Genomic DNA, 23,526 nt, shown 5'->3' on the forward strand with positions numbered 1-23,526 from the left:
TGATATACCTTACACACCATTTGAAAAGTGGCGATGCCAAAGCACAACCTATTATGTACAGGCTATACGAAAAGTGGTAATGTCAAAGCACAACCTATTATGTACAGGCTATAAGAAAAGTGGCGATGCCAAAGCACAACCTATTATGTACAGGCTATAAGTAAAGTGGCGATGCCAAAGCACAACCTATTATGTACAGGCTATAAGTAAAGTGGCGATGCCAAAGCACAACCTATTATGTACAGGCTATAAGTAAAGCAGATGCAGTAGGTATAACACAGGCCCGACCAGTTTTTTTCTATTCGTACAAGTGTGGACACAGATGAATGTGGATAGTATGTTTGGATGTTTGACAGTGTTTTATATGACAAAAGGAGTTCTATGTTTATGTTTTTCCTACATGTTGTTATTAACTGTATGGCACGATGACAACCAACCTGAGCATGAGGAGTGTTGTTTAATTAATATTTAGATTTTATGTTCAAGACGGGCATGGAAGAGACACTAATTGCATTAATTACCAAATGATTATGATAGAATATTTTCCACATCTTTGATTTTGGATACATATTGTAGCTAGGAGAGCAACACATAATAGGTTCATTTTTTCATGTGATTTTTTTTTAAATGGGAGATGATATCTGAGAACATGATATCAGGAGGCTGTAATTCAGTGGTTGTCGTTTGTCTATGTGTTACATAATATTTGTTTTTCTTTTATTTTGTGTACATAAATAACATAAATGACTATGTGTTATGGGCTTTGCTCATTGTTGAAGGCTGTACGGTGACCCGTAGTTGTTAATTTCTGTGTCATTTTGGTCTGTTGTGGAGAATTGTCTCATTGGCAATCATACCACATCTGTTTTATATGTATTTGCTCACTATTTGTATGGTTCTATTTATATTACTTTGTGGTGGATTGTAAGTATCATTAGTAAAATATTTTGTTAAAATGTCGAAATTGTTTCTCAGATTAGAAGACATTTATTGGTTTTTAGTAATGACAATGCCTGACATGATGCTTGGGGCTAGAAGAGCTAGAAAGTAAACTTCTGTGTTGTTTTTATCAATTCTTTGATAACATCTCCTCCAAAGCTGGCCGAAGCAAAAAAAACTTTTGACCAATATGAAAATGATATCAACAAAAAAGCCTTTGTGAGCATGCTTCAAAGACTCATACCTGCTCCAAAAGTAATCTGATAGAATTTCAAGCATGTCAAGTGGGTATTATGAAAATCTACTTAATATGTCTAAATATCAAAAAAGTTATTGTATTCAATATGAAAAAGGTATTGCAAAATTATTCTCTTTTCAATTTTTTTTGTTATATGGATACAAATATAAATGATACCAATACAGTATTTGTTGTGGTATGAAAGTGTAGTAATTAACATTTACTGTAACAATGTTAATTCACACAAATTAAGAAATAAACAAATGAATGAAAAATGTTGAACATGTACAATGAAATATAATTTTAGAAATCAATTAGGCCAGATAGGCCTTATAAATTTTGACCTTTTTTTTAACATACTGAATGACCATTTACACTCAGGACAGAGTCATCAGTAGGCAGTACAGATGTATTAAAACAACCTAGCATCATATTGCTAGTAGCGAGTGTAGCATTGTCGGGTAAATTTGTTCTTTTTTTAAAATTTGGTTATTGGACAAAAAATGTTTGGTTCAAATTATAATAAAATGCTTTTATCTCCTTATTACTTACATTGTACATAGAACATGTAGAATGGATACTACCCTGACAAATCCTTGTACATGAGAGTTGTCTGTCAAATCTTTATTTCACAAAGAATGAATTGCATAACAATGAACTGAGCTCAAAGCAAAGCACTTTAATAATACACTTAGACAAAGAGCTCAATCCAGTGATATACTTTGTACTACAGGTCCTTCATGAACATCCTATCCACCAAAACCATATCTCACAAACATGCCATACTACATGGTTGGATCAGAGGTCCTGAAAAAGACATGAATTTTATTATCGTATTTTAATTATATATACACAGGTTAAAAGTTATATACTCCAACGGCAGTCTTTCCTGCTAAAATGTCATGTGTAGAATGTGATATACCATTTTTGGGTCTATATGGGTACTGTTCTTTATATTTATTAGGTCATTTTGACACAGCAAAATATATAGAAAATGTTAACTTTGATCTGGAAATTGAGTTCTTTTTTGCAAAATAAACCCACTAAAACTAAACTTCGAATGCAAAAGACCCCTAAATGGCTAACAGATATTGCTATAAAGAATAGTCCATGATGATTCTTGTTATTAAAGAGTTCATGAAATGTAGTTGAATGGACTAGAATGAGATAGGTTATATAAACATAAAGGTTTTTTCAACAGCTGTGGTGTAAATTAAATCAGTTTTATTTTATGGTTGACATATTTAAGTATATATGTAGATCATAGGCTTTTCAACACATTGATATTTTACAATATCGATTATCTATTTATTGTTATGTTGTTGGTATTTTTCACCTTCCTAAAACAGTTTTAACGCAACATGAACACAAGCTTGATAGATCTTGATAGGGTGTCCTCACATATTTTGACGTTGCTGAAAAATTTTGGTTGACATATGTATCCTCTTCTCATCATTTTTCGTGCTATTAAGAATGCATACTGTCGTCACAATTTCCATTGAAAAGGCATGCATAGTACAAATTCATATGACGTACGAAAACATATGATCTGACCATATACATGTACATGTATGTATAGGTTATCAGCTTTTCTACACATATTAGCCAGTAAGCCGCAATGAACCTATTATGGAGAGTGAGCGCAGGTAATGAGCTAAAATGAATCAAATTGTGTCCTCAGTGGGGGATATTTTAAGGGATCTATATGAAGAAAACCTGATCATCTGTTTATCGTTCTATTACTGGCTTTTTCACCTCCCTAACTTGGCCTGGGACAGTTTTTACAGACGAAAGGAAGCTTGATAATTACTCCTCACACACATGTATAGATTATCGGCTTTTCTACACGAATATCGTAAAATGTTAGCCAGTGAGCAGGCCCGCAATGAACCTTTTTAGTGAGTGAGCCCAGCTAATGAGCTAAAATGAACCAAATTGTGTACTCAGTCACAGTTGGTGATATTTTAAAGTATCTACACAAAGAAAACCTGATCATATAAATCTCATAAAAGGGTGGGGGGCCGCTGACTGACCTAAGGGTTGCCCACTCCCGTCATGCTTCCCCAGTGGCGGATCCGGGGGAGGGTTCCGAGGGTTGGAACCCCCCTTTTTTTGGACGATCAATGGATTTGAATGGGGACACATAGTTGGAACACAACTCCCACACCCATTGTCCTGAGTTGGGAACCCCACTTTTATAAAATGGCTGGATCCGCCCCTGCTTCCCTATAAAATCAACCAAATTTTCCACACCCCTGGATCCGTCTATGTTACTGTTTATCGTTCTGCGTAATACTGGCTTTTTCACCTCCCTTACTTGGCCCTAGACAGTTGCTTATCTCAATATCTGTTTATCGTTCTGTCACTGGCTTTTTTTAGACTAGAGACTTCATGTGTACAAACCTGACGTCAAACTCGTGTACTATAAAAGAAGAGACAAATGATTTCACATTAAATCCTGTAACATTACATCTAAAGATAATTATAATCCAAAGTAAATTATATTACGATGTCAATGGACTAAATTCCCGCGCAAATGTCATCACTGGGATAGACCAAAACGAATTTTAGGTTTATGTATCATTCACATTCCGATCAATTTACTCAGTTAAATAAAATATATGTGTTAACTGTTTTTATATTGGTTTTGAATTTAGTTAATATATCAGAAAAAAAGATTTATTTCTCGCAGATAGCCCTCAATACTATACACCAACTCGACACTGAAGCTAAAAAACCCTAAAACATAATAGTATATGGAATCGTCCAAACGGATTACCTAATATTGTTATAGGTGAAATATGTAGATTCAGAATTGTGTACACAGAAATAAGATCAGAAATAAAGCCCTATGTAAAGTGAAAACAATAACACAACTGTATAAAATCATTGTTTATTAAATTTGCTTTCATAAGAACCATGAAGTTAAAATTTATAATGATTACGTTTATCCTGTCAACCCCTTTTCTTCATTGCATCAAGGCTTTCGTTGCTTTACATCGAGCAGCCATTCAACCAATCGGGGAATGTTAAGTTGGGACATACCTCTATTTTTGGAAGCGTGATCTTTACATCGAGGCTTGCGTTGCTTTACACCGAGGCCACAGTTGTTCGACCAATCGGGGAATGTTTATTTGGGGCATGTGACCTATTGAACTGTAGGTTTTATAATATTTTATTAGAAATTGTAGAAAAATGGATGCCATTTTTTGGAATTTCTGTGACCTAAAGGTTACAAGAGCGCAATTATTCGTAATGCATTTTCCATAGGGTACCACTGGTGTTCCGTATTTTTTTTCTCGAAGACTACACAAACTAGGGAAAAACGGATTGCAGTTCCTGTTACTAGAAATGCCAGTGTTGCATTACAAGCAAAAAAATATATAGGGTCATGCGGCAGAAATTGACTTAAAATGCAGTTGAAAAAGATCATCTATTTTTTTCGCTTAATGAAAAAGGCATATTTTTAATGGCTCCGACGTGCAGAAATGGAGGATATTTTCTATACTTCGTAAAATGTGAATATGATTTTCTGCAATTTTTAAACCTAATTAGATAAGCTTTCGATTAAATGTAATTCCAATCCTGTATCATCCAATCAGAAGCCGTATAGGATTCTATTCTGAGTACCATCTTGGGGTAAAAAACTTGCCGGTAAAATGTAAACAAATAATTGCGCTCTTGTAACCTATAGGGTAATAAAAAAAAAATCCGAAAATTAAGCGCCCGCGCTAAATGAAGCGCTAACGTCTATCTAGATAAAATCACGTCTTTAAAACATTATCTGATCACTCTCTTAATTTTGAGAATTAGTTTTTGCCCGCCGATCGGGCCAAAAATTTGAACTGATTTTTTCACCAAATACGGTACTGTTCAAAAAGACATGAAGATAAAGTTTATTTACTGGCCTTATTTTTCAAAGGTCACCCAGCACTGATCATATTGTCGACAAAACCGTTCTGATATGGAAAAGCTACATCGAATTTTGAAGAATGGCTTTAAATGAAACCATTTCTTGAAAAAACACGTTTTTGAAACAGACTATAGTTTTTCCAAATTTTGAAAATATGATAATATTACTACTTTGGCAAGAGAAACTATTCTTGGACTACAATATTCAATGCCAAGATTAATTTTTCTACTTTGCAATTTAACTAAATCGTTGGTGTTTGCTTAGGGACCCTTTCGGTCAATTTTCACCAAATTAGCTTTTTGCTAGAATTGCAACTGAGTCACGATCATTATTGTTAAAAACCAAAATGAATCTTCAAATTCAAGATATACACATGCTTTTCCCCATAAAAACAGTAGATATCACAAAACCGTTCTATTCTCTTCATACTTTGTCGACATTCGAGCCCACCCTAGATTTAGATATGGAAATCAACACAAATAGGAAACAGACTATAGCTTGAATTCACGTTGATGAAAAGTCCATTTGACCCAATTTCTCGCTGTTTCACATTTTTTCCGAGCAGAATGACTATTTTTAACATTTTTCAAAGCCTTATTAAAAAAAAATGTCTATTTTCTATAGGTTACAAGAGCGCAATTATTCGTAATGCATTTTCCATAGGGTACCACTGGTGTTCCGTATTTTTTTTCTCGAAGACTACACAAACTAGGGAAAAAAGGATTGCAGTTCCTGTTTCTAGAAATGCCAGTGTTGCATTACAACCAAAAAAATATATGGGTCATGCGGCAGAAATTGACTTAAAATGCAGTTGAAAAAGATCGTCTATTTTTTTCGCTTAATGAAAAAGGCATATTTTTAATGGCTCCGACGTACAGAAATGGAGGATATTTTCTATACTTCGTAAAATGTGAATATGATTTTCTGCAATTTTTAAACCTAATTGGATAAGCTTTCGATTAAATGTAATTCCAATCCTGTATCATCCAAACAGAAGCCGTATAGGATTCTATTCTGAGTACCATCTTGGGGTAAAAAACTTGCCGGTAAAATGTAAACAAATAATTGCGCTCTTGTAACCTATACGGTAATAAAAAAAAATTCCGAAAATTAAGCGCCCGCGCTAAATGAAGCGCTAACGTCTATCTAGATAAAATCACGTCTTTAAAACATTATCTGATCACTCTCTTAATTTTGAGAATTAGTTTTTGCCCGCCGATCGGGCCAAAAATTTGAACTGATTTTTTCACCAAATACGGTACTGTTCAAAAAGACATGAAGATAAAGTTTATTTACTGGCCTTATTTTTCAAAGGTCACCCAGCACTGATCATATTGTCGACAAAACCGTTCTGATATGGAAAAGCTACATCGAATTTTGAAGAATGGCTTTAAATGAAACCATTTCTTGAAAAAACACGTTTTTGAAACAGACTATAGTTTTTCCAAATTTTAAAAATATGATAATATTACTACTTTGGCAAGAGAAACTATTCTTGGACTACAATATTCAATGCCAAGATTAATTTTTCTACTTTGCAATTTAACTAAATCGTTGGTGTTTGCTTAGGGACCCTTTCGGTCAATTTTCACCAAATTAGCTTTTTGCTAGAATAGCAACTGAGTCACGATCATTATTGTTAAAATCCAAAATGAATCTTCAAATTCAAGATATACACATGCTTTTCCCCATAAAAACAGTAGATATCACAAAACCGTTATATTCTCTTCATACTTTGTCGACATTCGAGCCCACCCTAGATTTAGATATGGAAATCAACACAAATAGGAAACAGACTATAGCTTGAATTCACGTTGATGAAAAGTCCATTTGACCCAATTTCTCGCTGTTTCACATTTTTTCCGAGCAGAATGACTATTTTCAACATTTTTCAAAGCCTTATTAAAAAAAAATGTCATTTTTCTATACGGTAATAAAAAAAAATTCCGAAAATTAAGCGCCCGCGCTAAATGAAGCGCTAACGTCTATCTAGATAAAATCACGTCTTTAAAACATTATCTGATCACTCTCTTAATTTTGAGAATTAGTTTTTGCCCGCCGATCGGGCCAAAAATTTGAACTGATTTTTTCACCAAATACGGTACTGTTCAAAAAGACATGAAGATAAAGTTTATTTACTGGCCTTATCTTTCAAAGGTCATCCAGCACTGATCATATTGTCGACAAAACCGTTCTGATATGGAAAAGCTACATCGAATTTTGAAGAATGGCTTTAAATGAAACCATTTCTTGAAAAAACACGTTTTTGAAACAGACTATAGTTTTTCCAAATTTTAAAAATATGATAATATTACTACTTTGGCAAGAGAAACTATTCTTGGACTACAATATTCAATGCCAAGATTAATTTTTCTACTTTGCAATTTAACTAAATCGTTGGTGTTTGCTTAGGGACCCTTTCGGTCAATTTTCACCAAATTAGCTTTTTGCTAGAATAGCAACTGAGTCACGATCATTATTGTTAAAAACCAAAATGAATCTTCAAATTCAAGATATACACATGCTTTTCCCCATAAAAACAGTAGATATCACAAAACCGTTCTATTCTCTTCATACTTTGTCGACATTCGAGCCCACCCTAGATTTAGATATGGAAATCAACACAAATAGGAAACAGACTATAGCTTGAATTCACGTTGATGAAAAGTCCATTTGACCCAATTTCTCGCTGTTTCACTTTTTTTCCGAGCAGAATGACTATTTTTAACATTTTTCAAAGCCTTATTAAAAAAAAATGTCTATTTTCTATACGGTAATAAAAAAAAATTCCGAAAATTAAGCGCCCGCGCTAAATGAAGCGCTAACGTCTATCTAGATAAAATCACGTCTTTAAAACATTATCTGATCACTCTCTTAATTTTGAGAATTAGTTTTTGCCCGCCGATCGGGCCAAAAATTTGAACTGATTTTTTCACCAAATACGGTACTGTTCAAAAAGACATGAAGATAAAGTTTATTTACTGGCCTTATTTTTCAAAGGTCACCCAGCACTGATCATATTGTCGACAAAACCGTTCTGATATGGAAAAGCTACATCGAATTTTGAAGAATGGCTTTAAATGAAACCATTTCTTGAAAAAACACGTTTTTGAAACAGACTATAGTTTTTCCAAATTTTGAAAATATGATAATATTACTACTTTGGCAAGAGAAACTATTCTTGGACTACAATATTCAATGCCAAGATTAATTTTTCTACTTTGCAATTTAACTAAATCGTTGGTGTTTGCTTAGGGACCCTTTCGGTCAATTTTCACCAAATTAGCTTTTTGCTAGAATAGCAACTGAGTCACGATCATTATTGTTAAAAACCAAAATGAATCTTCAAATTCAAGATATACACATGCTTTTCCCCATAAAAACAGTAGATATCACAAAACCGTTATATTCTCTTCATACTTTGTCGATATTCGAGCCCACCCTAGATTTAGAAATGGAAATCAACACAAATAGGAAACAGACTATAGCTTGAATTCACGTTGATGAAAAGTCCATTTGACCCAATTTCTCGCTGTTTCACATTTTTTCCGAGCAGAATGACTATTTTTAACATTTTTCAAAGCCTTATTAAAAAAAAATGTCTTTTTTCTATACGGTAATAAAAAAAAATTCCGAAAATTAAGCGCCCGCGCTAAATGAAGCGCTAACGTCTATCTATCTAAAATCACGTCTTTAAAACATTATCTGATCACTCTCTTAATTTTGAGAATTAGTTTTTGCCCGCCGATCGGGCCAAAAATTTGAACTGATTTTTTCACCAAATACGGTACTGTTCAAAAAGACATGAAGATAAAGTTTATTTACTGGCCTTATTTTTCAAAGGTCACCCAGCACTGATCATATTGTCGACAAAACCGTTCTGATATGGAAAAGCTACATCGAATTTTGAAGAATGGCTTTAAATGAAACCATTTCTTGAAAAAACACGTTTTTGAAACAGACTATAGTTTTTCCAAATTTTGAAAATATGATAATATTACTACTTTGGCAAGAGAAACTATTCTTGTACTACAATATTCAATGCCAAGATTAATTTTTCTACTTTGCAATTTAACTAAATCGTTGGTGTTTGCTTAGGGACCCTTTCGGTCAATTTTCACCAAATTAGCTTTTTGCTAGAATAGCAACTGAGTCACGATCATTATTGTTAAAAACCAAAATGAATCTTCAAATTCAAGATATACACATGCTTTTCCCCATAAAAACAGTAGATATCACAAAACCGTTCTATTCTCTTCATACGTTGTCGACATTCGAGCCCACCCTAGATTTAGATATGGAAATCAACACAAATAGGAAACAGACTATAGCTTGAATTCACGTTGATGAAAAGTCCATTTGACCCAATTTCTCGCTGTTTCACATTTTTTCCGAGCAGAATGACTATTTTTAACATTTTTCAAAGCCTTATTAAAAAAAAATGTCTTTTTTCTATACGGTAATAAAAAAAAATTCCGAAAATTAAGCGCCCGCGCTAAATGAAGCGCTAACGTCTATCTAGATAAAATCACGTCTTTAAAACATTATCTGATCACTCTCTTAATTTTGAGAATTAGTTTTTGCCCGCCGATCGGGCCAAAAATTTGAACTGATTTTTTCACCAAATACGGTACTGTTCAAAAAGACATGAAGATAAAGTTTATTTACTGGCCTTATTTTTCAAAGGTCACCCAGCACTGATCATATTGTCGACAAAACCGTTCTGATTTGGAAAAGCTACATCGAATTTTGAAGAATGGCTTTAAATGAAACCATTTCTTGAAAAAACACGTTTTTGAAACAGACTATAGTTTTTCCAAATTTTGAAAATATGATAATATTACTACTTTGGCAAGAGAAACTATTCTTGTACTACAATATTCAATGCCAAGATTAATTTTTCTACTTTGCAATTTAACTAAATCGTTGGTGTTTGCTTAGGGACCCTTTCGGTCAATTTTCACCAAATTAGCTTTTTGCTAGAATAGCAACTGAGTCACGATCATTATTGTTAAAAACCAAAATGAATCTTCAAATTCAAGATATACACATGCTTTTCCCCATAAAAACAGTAGATATCACAAAACCGTTCTATTCTCTTCATACTTTGTCGACATTCGAGCCCACCCTAGATTTAGATATGGAAATCAACACAAATAGGAAACATACTATAGCTTGAATTCACGTTGATGAAAAGTCCATTTGACCCAATTTCTCGCTGTTTCACATTTTTTCCGAGCAGAATGACTATTTTTAACATTTTTCAAAGCCTTATTAAAAAAAAATATCTTTTTTCTACAGGTTACAAGAGCGCAATTATTCGTAATGCATTTTCCATAGGATACCACTGGTGTTCCGTATTTTTTTTCTCGAAGACTACACAAACTAGGGAAAAACGGATTGCAGTTCCTGTTACTAGAAATGCCAGTGTTGCATTACAACTAAAAAAATATATAGGATCATGCGGCAGAAATTGACTTAAAATGCAGTTGAAAAAGATCGTCTATTTTTTTCGCTTAATTAAAAAGGCATATTTTTAATGGCTCCGACGTGCAGAAATGGAGGATATTTTCTATACTTCGTAAAATGTGAATATGATTTTCTGCAATTTTTAAACCTAATTGGATAAGCTTTCGATTAAATGTTATTCCAATCCTGTATCATCCAATCAGAAGCCGTATAGGATTCTATTCTGAGTACCATCTTGGGGTAAAAAACTTGCCGGTAAAATGTAAACAAATAATTGCGCTCTTGTAACCTATACGGTAATAAAAAAAAATTCCGAAAATTAAGCGCCCGCGCTAAATGAAGCGCTAACGTCTATCTAGATAAAATCACGTCTTTAAAACATTATCTGATCACTCTCTTAATTTTGAGAATTAGTTTTTGCCCGCCGATCGGGCCAAAAATTTGAACTGATTTTTTCACCAAATACGGTACTGTTCAAAAAGACATGAAGATAAAGTTTATTTACTGGCCTTATTTTTCAAAGGTCACCCAGCACTGATCATATTGTCGACAAAACCGTTCTGATATGGAAAAGCTACATCGAATTTTGAAGAATGGCTTTAAATGAAACCATTTCTTGAAAAAACACGTTTTTGAAACAGACTATAGTTTTTCCAAATTTTGAAAATATGATAATATTACTACTTTGGCAAGAGAAACTATTCTTGGACTACAATATTCAATGCCAAGATTAATTTTTCTACTTTGCAATTTAACTAAATCGTTGGTGTTTGCTTAGGGACCCTTTCGGTCAATTTTCACCAAATTAGCTTTTTGCTAGAATAGCAACTGAGTCACGATCATTATTGTTAAAAACCAAAATGAATCTTCAAATTCAAGATATACACATGCTTTTCCCCATAAAAACAGTAGATATCACAAAACCGTTATATTCTCTTCATACTTTGTCGATATTCGAGCCCACCCTAGATTTAGAAATGGAAATCAACACAAATAGGAAACAGACTATAGCTTGAATTCACGTTGATGAAAAGTCCATTTGACCCAATTTCTCGCTGTTTCACATTTTTTCCGAGCAGAATGACTATTTTTAACATTTTTCAAAGCCTTATTAAAAAAAAATGTCTTTTTTCTATACGGTAATAAAAAAAAATTCCGAAAATTAAGCGCCCGCGCTAAATGAAGCGCTAACGTCTATCTATCTAAAATCACGTCTTTAAAACATTATCTGATTACTCTCTTAATTTTGAGAATTAGTTTTTGCCCGCCGATCGGGCCAAAAATTTGAACTGATTTTTTCACCAAATACGGTACTGTTCAAAAAGACATGAAGATAAAGTTTATTTACTGGCCTTATTTTTCAAAGGTCACCCAGCACTGATCATATTGTCGACAAAACCGTTCTGATATGGAAAAGCTACATCGAATTTTGAAGAATGGCTTTAAATGAAACCATTTCTTGAAAAAACACGTTTTTGAAACAGACTATAGTTTTTCCAAATTTTGAAAATATGATAATATTACTACTTTGGCAAGAGAAACTATTCTTGTACTACAATATTCAATGCCAAGATTAATTTTTCTACTTTGCAATTTAACTAAATCGTTGGTGTTTGCTTAGGGACCCTTTCGGTCAATTTTCACCAAATTAGCTTTTTGCTAGAATAGCAACTGAGTCACGATCATTATTGTTAAAAACCAAAATGAATCTTCAAATTCAAGATATACACATGCTTTTCCCCATAAAAACAGTAGATATCACAAAACCGTTCTATTCTCTTCATACTTTGTCGACATTCGAGCCCACCCTAGATTTAGATATGGAAATCAACACAAATAGGAAACAGACTATAGCTTGAATTCACGTTGATGAAAAGTCCATTTGACCCAATTTCTCGCTGTTTCACATTTTTTCCGAGCAGAATGACTATTTTTAACATTTTTCAAAGCCTTATTAAAAAAAAATGTCTTTTTTCTATACGGTAATAAAAAAAAATTCCGAAAATTAAGCGCCCGCGCTAAATGAAGCGCTAACGTCTATCTAGATAAAATCACGTCTTTAAAACATTATCTGATCACTCTCTTAATTTTGAGAATTAGTTTTTGCCCGCCGATCGGGCCAAAAATTTGAACTGATTTTTTCACCAAATACGGTACTGTTCAAAAAGACATGAAGATAAAGTTTATTTACTGGCCTTATTTTTCAAAGGTCACCCAGCACTGATCATATTGTCGACAAAACCGTTCTGATATGGAAAAGCTACATCGAATTTTGAAGAATGGCTTTAAATGAAACCATTTCTTGAAAAAACACGTTTTTGAAACAGACTATAGTTTTTCCAAATTTTGAAAATATGATAATATTACTACTTTGGCAAGAGAAACTATTCTTGGACTACAATATTCAATGCCAAGATTAATTTTTCTACTTTGCAATTTAACTAAATCGTTGGTGTTTGCTTAGGGACCCTTTCGGTCAATTTTCACCAAATTAGCTTTTTGCTAGAATAGCAACTGAGTCACGATCATTATTGTTAAAAACCAAAATGAATCTTCAAATTCAAGATATACACATGCTTTTCCCCATAAAAACAGTAGATATCACAAAACCGTTCTATTCTCTTCATACTTTGTCGACATTCGAGCCCACCCTAGATTTAGATATGGAAATCAACACAAATAGGAAACAGACTATAGCTTGAATTCACGTTGATGAAAAGTCCATTTGACCCAATTTCTCGCTGTTTCACATTTTTTCCGAGCAGAACGACTATTTTTAAGATTTTTCAAAGCCTTATTAAAAAAAAATGTCTTTTTTCTATAGGTTACAAGAGCGCAATTATTTGTAATGCATTTTCCATAGGGTACCACTGGTGTTCCGTATTTTTTTTCTCGAAGACTACACAAACTAGGGAAAAACAGATTGCAGTTCCTGTTACTAGAAATGCCAGTGTTGCATTACAAGCAAAAAAATATATAGGGTCATGCGGCAGAAATTGACTTAAAATGCAGTTGAAAAAGATCGTCTATTTTTTTCGCTTAATGAAAAAGGCATATTTTTAATGGCTCCGACGTGCAGAAATGGAGGATATTTTCTATACTTCGTAAAATGTGAATATGATTTTCTGCAATTTTTAAACCTAATTGGATAAGCTTTCGATTAAATGTAATTCCAATCCTGTATCATCCAATCAGAAGCCGTATAGGATTCTATTCTGAGTACCATCTTGGGGTAAAAAACTTGCCGGTAAAATGTAAACAAATAATTGCGCTCTTGTAACCTATAGGGTAATAAAAAAAAATTCCGAAAATTAAGCGCCCGCGCTAAATGAAGCGCTAACGTCTATCTAGATAAAATCACGTCTTTCTTTAAAACATTATCTGATCACTCTCTTAATTTTGAGAATTAGTTTTTGCCCGCCGATCGGGCCAAAAATTTGAACTGATTTTTTCACCAAATACGGTACTGTTCAAAAAGACATGAAGAAAAAGTTTATTTACTGGCCTTATTTTTCAAAGGTCACCCAGCACTGATCATATTGTCGACAAAACCGTTCTGATATGGAAAAGCTACATCGAATTTTGAAGAATGGCTTTAAATGAAACCATTTCTTGAAAAAACACGTTTTTGAAACAGACTATAGTTTTTCCAAATTTTGAAAATATGATAATATTACTACTTTGGCAAGAGAAACTATTCTTGGACTACAATATTCAATGCCAAGATTAATTTTTCTACTTTGCAATTTAACTAAATCGTTGGTGTTTGCTTAGGGACCCTTTCGGTCAATTTTCACCAAATTAGCTTTTTGCTAGAATAGCAACTGAGTCACGATCATTATTGTTAAAAACCAAAATGAATCTTCAAATTCAAGATAAACACATGTTGTTCCCCATAAAAACAGTAGATATCACAAAACCGTTCTATTCTCTTCATACTTTGTCGACATTCGAGCCCACCCTAGATTTAGATATGGAAATCAACACAAATAGGAAACAGACTATAGCTTGAATTCACGTTGATGAAAAGTCCATTTGACCCAATTTCTCGCTGTTTCACATTTTTTCCGAGCAGAATGACTATTTTTAACATTTTTCAAAGCCTTATTAAAAAAAAATGTCTTTTTTCTATACGGTAATAAAAAAAAATTCCGAAAATTAAGCGCCCGCGCTAAATGAAGCGCTAACGTCTATCTAGATAAAATCACGTCTTTAAAACATTATCTGATCACTCTCTTAATTTTGAGAATTAGTTTTTGCCCGCCGATCGGGCCAAAAATTTGAACTGATTTTTTCACCAAATACGGTACTGTTCAAAAAGACATGAAGATAAAGTTTATTTACTGGCCTTATTTTTCAAAGGTCACCCAGCACTGATCATATAGTCGACAAAACCGTTCTGATATGGAAAAGCTACATCGAAGTTTGAAGAATGGCTTTAAATGAAACCATTTCTTGAAAAAACACGTTTTTGAAACAGACTATAGTTTTTCCAAATTTTGAAAATATGATAATATTACTACTTTGGCAAGAGAAACTATTCTTGGACTACAATATTCAATGCCAAGATTAATTTTTCTACTTTGCAATTTAACTAAATCGTTGGTGTTTGCTTAGGGACCCTTTCGGTCAATTTTCACCAAATTAGCTTTTTGCTAGAATAGCAACTGAGTCACGATCATTATTGTTAAAAACCAAAATGAATCTTCAAATTCAAGATATACACATGCTTTTCCCCATAAAAACAGTAGATATCACAAAACCGTTCTATTCTCTTCATACTTTGTCGACATTCGAGCCCACCCTAGATTTAGATATGGAAATCAACACAAATAGGAAACAGACTATAGCTTGAATTCACGTTGATGAAAAGTCCATTTGACCAAATTTCTCGCTGTTTCACATTTTTTCCGAGCAGAATGACTATTTTTAACATTTTTCAAAGCCTTATTAAAAAAAAATGTCTTTTTTCTATACGGTAATAAAAAAAAATTCCGAAAATTAAGCGCCCGCGCTAAATGAAGCGCTAACGTCTATCTAGATAAAATCACGTCTTTAAAACATTATCTGATCACTCTCTTAATTTTGAGAATTAGTTTTTGCCCGCCGATCGGGCCAAAAATTTGAACTGATTTTTTCACCAAATACGGTACTGTTCAAAAAGACATGAAGATAAAGTTTATTTACTGGCCTTATTTTTCAAAGGTCACCCAGCACTGATCATATTGTCGACAAAACCGTTCTGATATGGAAAAGCTACATCGAATTTTGAAGAATGGCTTTAAATGAAACCATTTCTTGAAAAAACACGTTTTTAAAACAGACTATAGTTTTTCCAAATTTTGAAAATATGATAATATTACTACTTTGGCAAGAGAAACTATTCTTGGACTACAATATTCAATGCCAAGATTAATTTTTCTACTTTGCAATTTAACTAAATCGTTGGTGTTTGCTTAGGGACCCTTTCGGTCAATTTTCACCAAATTAGCTTTTTGCTAGAATAGCAACTGAGTCACGATCATTATTGTTAAAAACCAAAATGAATCTTCAAATTCAAGATAAACACATGTTGTTCCCCATAAAAACAGTAGATATCACAAAACCGTTCTATTCTCTTCATACTTTGTCGACATTCGAGCCCACCCTAGATTTAGATATGGAAATCAACACAAATAGGAAACAGACTATAGCTTGAATTCACGTTGATGAAAAGTCCATTTGACCCAATTTCTCGCTGTTTCACATTTTTTCCGAGCAGAATGACTATTTTTAACATTTTTCAAAGCCTTATTAAAAAAAAATGTCTTTTTTCTATACGGTAATAAAAAAAAATTCCGAAAATTAAGCGCCCGCGCTAAATGAAGCGCTAACGTCTATCTAGATAAAATCACGTCTTTAAAACATTATCTGATCACTCTCTTAATTTTGAGAATTAGTTTTTGCCCGCCGATCGGGCCAAAAATTTGAACTGATTTTTTCACCAAATACGGTACTGTTCAAAAAGACATGAAGATAAAGTTTATTTACTGGCCTTATTTTTCAAAGGTCACCCAGCACTGATCATATAGTCGACAAAACCGTTCTGATATGGAAAAGCTACATCGAAGTTTGAAGAATGGCTTTAAATGAAACCATTTCTTGAAAAAACACGTTTTTGAAACAGACTATAGTTTTTCCAAATTTTGAAAATATGATAATATTACTACTTTGGCAAGAGAAACTATTCTTGGACTACAATATTCAATGCCAAGATTAATTTTTCTACTTTGCAATTTAACTAAATCGTTGGTGTTTGCTTAGGGACCCTTTCGGTCAATTTTCACCAAATTAGCTTTTTGCTAGAATAGCAACTGAGTCACGATCATTATTGTTAAAAACCAAAATGAATCTTCAAATTCAAGATATACACATGCTTTTCCCCATAAAAACAGTAGATATCACAAAACCGTTCTATTCTCTTCATACTTTGTCGACATTCGAGCCCACCCTAGATTTAGATATGGAAATCAACACAAATAGGAAACAGACTATAGCTTGAATTCACGTTGATGAAAAGTCCATTTGACCAAATTTCTCGCTGTTTCACATTTTTTCCGAGCAGAATGACTATTTTTAACATTTTTCAAAGCCTTATTAAAAAAAAATGTCTTTTTTCTATACGGTAATAAAAAAAAATTCCGAAAATTAAGCGCCCGCGCTAAATGAAGCGCTAACGTCTATCTAGATAAAATCACGTCTTTAAAACATTATCTGATCACTCTCTTAATTTTGAGAATTAGTTTTTGCCCGCCGATCGGGCCAAAAATTTGAACTGATTTTTTCACCAAATACGGTACTGTTCAAAAAGACATGAAGATAAAGTTTATTTACTGGCCTTATTTTTCAAAGGTCACCCAGCACTGATCATATTGTCGACAAAACCGTTCTGATATGGAAAAGCTACATCGAATTTTGAAGAATGGCTTTAAATGAAACCATTTCTTGAAAAAACACGTTTTTAAAACAGACTATAGTTTTTCCAAATTTTGAAAATATGATAATATTACTACTTTGGCAAGAGAAACTATTCTTGGACTACAATATTCAATGCCAAGATTAATTTTTCTACTTTGCAATTTAACTAAATCGTTGGTGTTTGCTTAGGGACCCTTTCGGTCAATTTTCACCAAATTAGCTTTTTGCTAGAATAGCAACTGAGTCACGATCATTATTGTTAAAAACCAAAATGAATCTTCAAATTCAAGATATACACATGCTTTTCCCCATAAAAACAGTAGATATCACAAAACCGTTCTATTCTCTTCATACTTTGTCGACATTCGAGCCCACCCTAGATTTAGATATGGAAATCAACACAAATAGGAAACAGACTATAGCTTGAATTCACGTTGATGAAAAGTCCATTTGACCCAATTTCTCGCTGTTTCACATTTTTTCCGAGCAGAATGACTATTTTTAACATTTTTCAAAGCCTTATTAAAAAAAAATGTCTTTTTTCTATACGGTAATAAAAAAAAATTCCGAAAATTAAGCGCCCGCGCTAAATGAAGCGCTAACGTCTATCTAGATAAAATCACGTCTTTAAAACATTATCTGATCACTCTCTTAATTTTGAGAATTAGTTTTTGCCCGCCGATCGGGCCAAAAATTTGAACTGATTTTTTCACCAAATACGGTACTGTTCAAAAAGACATGAAGATAAAGTTTATTTACTGGCCTTATTTTTCAAAGGTCACCCAGCACTGATCATATTGTCGACAAAACCGTTCTGATATGGAAAAGCTACATCGAATTTTGAAGAATGGCTTTAAATGAAACCATTTCTTGAAAAAACACGTTTTTGAAACAGACTATAGTTTTTCCAAATTTTGAAAATATGATAATATTACTACTTTGGCAAGAGAAACTATTCTTGGACTACAATATTCAATGCCAAGATTAATTTTTCTACTTTGCAATTTAACTAAATCGTTGGTGTTTGCTTAGGGACCCTTTCGGTCAATTTTCACCAAATTAGCTTTTTGCTAGAATAGCAACTGAGTCACGATCATTATTGTTAAAAACCAAAATGAATCTTCAAATTCAAGATATACACATGCTTTTCCCCATAAAAACAGTAGATATCACAAAACCGTTCTATTCTCTTCATACTTTGTCGACATTCGAGCCCACCCTAGATTTAGATATTGAAATCAACACAAATAGGAAACAGACTATAGCTTGAATTCACGTTGATGAAAAGTCCATTTGACCAAATTTCTCGCTGTTTCACATTTTTTCCGAGCAGAATGACTATTTTTAACATTTTTCAAAGCCTTATTAAAAAAAAATGTCTTTTTTCTATACGGTAATAAAAAAAAATTCCGAAAATTAAGCGCCCGCGCTAAATGAAGCGCTAACGTCTATCTAGATAAAATCACGTCTTTAAAACATTATCTGATCACTCTCTTAATTTTGAGAATTAGTTTTTGCCCGCCGATCGGGCCAAAAATTTGAACTGATTTTTTCACCAAATACGGTACTGTTCAAAAAGACATGAAGATAAAGTTTATTTACTGGCCTTATTTTTCAAAGGTCACCCAGCACTGATCATATTGTCGACAAAACCGTTCTGATATGGAAAAGCTACATCGAATTTTGAAGAATGGCTTTAAATGAAACCATTTCTTGAAAAAACACGTTTTTAAAACAGACTATAGTTTTTCCAAATTTTGAAAATATGATAATATTACTACTTTGGCAAGAGAAACTATTCTTGGACTACAATATTCAATGCCAAGATTAATTTTTCTACTTTGCAATTTAACTAAATCGTTGGTGTTTGCTTAGGGACCCTTTCGGTCAATTTTCACCAAATTAGCTTTTTGCTAGAATAGCAACTGAGTCACGATCATTATTGTTAAAAACCAAAATGAATCTTCAAATTCAAGATATACACATGCTTTTCCCCATAAAAACAGTAGATATCACAAAACCGTTCTATTCTCTTCATACTTTGTCAACATTCGAGCCCACCCTAGATTTAGATATGGAAATCAACACAAATAGGAAACAGACTATAGCTTGAATTCACGTTGATGAAAAGTCCATTTGACCCAATTTCTCGCTGTTTCACATTTTTTCCGAGCAGAATGACTATTTTTAACATTTTTCAAAGCCTTATTAAAAAAAAATGTCTTTTTTCTATACGGTAATAAAAAAAAATTCCGAAAATTAAGCGCCCGCGCTAAATGAAGCGCTCACGTCTATCTAGATAAAATCACGTCTTTAAAACATTATCTGATCACTCTCTTAATTTTGAGAATTAGTTTTTGCCCGCCGATCGGGCCAAAAATTTGAACTGATTTTTTCACCAAATACGGTACTGTTCAAAAAGACATGAAGATAAAGTTTATTTACTGGCCTTATTTTTCAAAGGTCACCCAGCACTGATCATATTGTCGACAAATCGTTCTGATATGGAAAAGCTACATCGAAGTTTGAAGAATGGCTTTAAATGAAACCATTTCTTGAAAAAAAACACGTTTTTGAAACAGACTATAGTTTTTCCAAATTTTGAAAATATGATAATATTACTACTTTGGCAAGAGAAACTATTCTTGGACTACAATATTCAATGCCAAGATTAATTTTTCTACTTTGCAATTTAACTAAATCGTTGGTGTTTGCTTAGGGACCCTTTCGGTCAATTTTCACCAAATTAGCTTTTTGCTAGAATAGCAACTGAGTCACGATCATTATTGTTAAAAACCAAAATGAATCTTCAAATTCAAGATATACACATGCTTTTCCCCATAAAAACAGTAGATATCACAAAACCGTTCTATTCTCTTCATACTTTGTCGACATTCGAGCCCACCCTAGATTTAGATATGGAAATCAACACAAATAGGAAACAGACTATAGCTTGAATTCACGTTGATGAAAAGTCCATTTGACCCAATTTCTCGCTGTTTCACATTTTTTCCGAGCAGAATGACTATTTTTAACATTTTTCAAAGCCTTATTAAAAAAAAATGTCTTTTTTCTATACGGTAATAAAAAAAAATTCCGAAAATTAAGCGCCCGCGCTAAATGAAGCGCTAACGTCTATCTAGATAAAATCACGTCTTTAAAACATTATCTGATCACTCTCTTAATTTTGAGAATTAGTTTTTGCCCGCCGATCGGGCCAAAAATTTGAACTGATTTTTTCACCAAATACGGTACTGTTCAAAAAGACATGAAGATAAAGTTTATTTACTGGCCTTATTTTTCAAAGGTCACCCAGCACTGATCATATTGTCGACAAAACCGTTCTGATTTGGAAAAGCTACATCGAATTTTGAAGAATGGCTTTAAATGAAACCATTTCTTGAAAAAACACGTTTTTGAAACAGACTATAGTTTTTCCAAATTTTGAAAATATGATAATATTACTACTTTGGCAAGAGAAACTATTCTTGGACTACAATATTCAATGCCAAGATTAATTTTTCTACATTGCAATTTAACTAAATCGTTGGTGTTTGCTTAGGGACCCTTTCGGTCAATTTTCACCAAATTAGCTTTTTGCTAGAATAGCAACTGAGTCACGATCATTATTGTTAAAAACCAAAATGAATCTTCAAATTCAAGATATACACATGCTTTTCCCCATAAAAACAGTAGATATCACAAAACCGTTCTATTCTCTTCATACTTTGTCGACATTCGAGCCCACCCTAGATTTAGATATGGAAATCAACACAAATAGGAAACAGACTATAGCTTGAATTCACGTTGATGAAAAGTCCATTTGACCCAATTTCTCGCTGTTTCACATTTTTTCCGAGCAGAATGACTATTTTTAACATTTTTCAAAGCCTTATTAAAAAAATAATGTCTTTCTTCTATAGGTTACAAGAGCGCAATTATTCGTAATGCATTTTCCATAGGGTACCACTGGTGTTCCGTATTTTTTGTCTCGAAGACTACACAAACTAGGGAAAAACGGATTGCAGTTCCTGTTACTAGAAATGCCAGTGTTGCATTACAACCAAAAAAATATATAGGGTCATGCGGCAGAAATTGACTTAAAATGCAGTTGAAAAAGATCGTCTATTTTTTTCGCTTAATGAAAAAGGCATATTTTTAATGGCTCCGACGTGCAGAAATGGAGGATATTTTCTACACTTCGTAAAATGTGAATATGATTTTCTGCAATTTTTAAACCTAATTGGATAAGCTTTCGATTAAATGTAATTCCAATCCTGTATCATCCAATCAGAAGCCGTATAGGATTCTATTCTGAGTACCATCTTGGGGTAAAAAACTTGCCGGTAAAATGTAAACAAATAATTGCGCTCTTGTAACCTATACGGTAATAAAAAAAAATTCCGAAAATTAAGCGCCCGCGCTAAATGAAGCGCTAACGTCTATCTAGATAAAATCACGTCTTTAAAACATTATCTGATCACTCTCTTAATTTTGAGAATTAGTTTTTGCCCGCCGATCGGGCCAAAAATTTGAACTGATTTTTTCACCAAATACGGTACTGTTCAAAAAGACATGAAGATAAAGTTTATTTACTGGCCTTATTTTTCAAAGGTCACCCAGCACTGATCATATTGTCGACAAAACCGTTCTGATATGGAAAAGCTACATCAAATTTTGAAGAATGGCTTTAAATGAAACCATTTCTTGAAAAAACACGTTTTTGAAACAGACTATAGTTTTTCCAAATTTTGAAAATATGATAATATTACTACTTTGGCAAGAGAAACTATTCTTGGACTACAATATTCAATGCCAAGATTAATTTTTCTACTTTGCAATTTAACTAAATCGTTGGTGTTTGCTTAGGGACCCTTTCGGTCAATTTTCACCAAATTAGCTTTTTGCTAGAATAGCAACTGAGTCACGATCATTATTGTTAAAAACCAAAATGAAACTTCTAATTCAAGATATACACATGCTTTTCCCCATAAAAACAGTAGATATCACAAAACCGTTCTATTCTCTTCATACTTTGTCGACATTCGAGCCCACCCTAGATTTAGATATGGAAATCAACACAAATAGGAAACAGACTATAGCTTGAATTCACGTTGATGAAAAGTCCATTTGACCCAATTTCTCGCTGTTTCACATTTTTTCCGAGCAGAATGACTATTTTTAACATTTTTCAAAGCCTTATTAAAAAAAAATGTCTTTTTTCTATACGGTAATAAAAAAAAATTCCGAAAATTAAGCGCCCGCGCTAAATGAAGCGCTAACGTCTATCTAGATAAAATCACGTCTTTAAAACATTATCTGATCACTCTCTTAATTTTGAGAATTAGTTTTTGCCCGCCGATCGGGCCAAAAATTTGAACTGATTTTTTCACCAAATACGGTACTGTTCAAAAAGACATGAAGATAAAGTTTATTTACTGGCCTTATTTTTCAAAGGTCACCCAGCACTGATCATATTGTCGACAAAACCGTTCTGATATGGAAAAGCTACATCGAATTTTGAAGAATGGCTTTAAATGAAACCATTTCTTGAAAAAACACGTTTTTGAAACAGACTATAGTTTTTCCAAATTTTGAAAATATGATAATATTACTACTTTGGCAAGAGAAACTATTCTTGGACTACAATATTCAATGCCAAGATTAATTTTTCTACTTTGCAATTTAACTAAATCGTTGGTGTTTGCTTAGGGACCCTTTCGGTCAATTTTCACCAAATTAGCTTTTTGCTAGAATAGCAACTGAGTCACGATCATTATTGTTAAAAACCAAAATGAATCTTCTAATTCAAGATATACACATGCTTTTCCCCATAAAAACAGTAGATATCACAAAACCGTTCTATTCTCTTCATACTTTGTCGACATTCGAGCCCACCCTAGATTTAGATATGGAAATCAACACAAATAGGAAACAGACTATAGCTTGAATTCACGTTGATGAAAAGTCCATTTGACCCAATTTCTCGCTGTTTCACATTTTTTCCGAG

General features: G+C 33.1%; 2 protein-coding genes across 45 annotated transcripts in view; one reads left to right on the top strand and one right to left on the bottom strand.

Annotated features, from left to right (window-relative positions):
• Positions 1-23,526, bottom strand: part of LOC127719523 (collagen alpha-1(XII) chain-like) — a 565,245-nt gene that overhangs the window by 114,987 nt on the left and 426,732 nt on the right. The gene's annotated exons all lie outside the window — the stretch shown is intronic.
• LOC127719526 (sulfotransferase 1B1-like) overlaps positions 1-23,526 on the top strand; it is a 51,170-nt gene that overhangs the window by 316 nt on the left and 27,328 nt on the right. The gene's annotated exons all lie outside the window — the stretch shown is intronic.

The sequence above is a fragment of the Mytilus californianus genome, unplaced genomic scaffold (genome assembly GCF_021869535.1).
Source record: "Mytilus californianus isolate M0D057914Y unplaced genomic scaffold, xbMytCali1.0.p SCAF_11, whole genome shotgun sequence".
Classification (NCBI taxonomy): domain Eukaryota; kingdom Metazoa; phylum Mollusca; class Bivalvia; order Mytilida; family Mytilidae; genus Mytilus; species Mytilus californianus.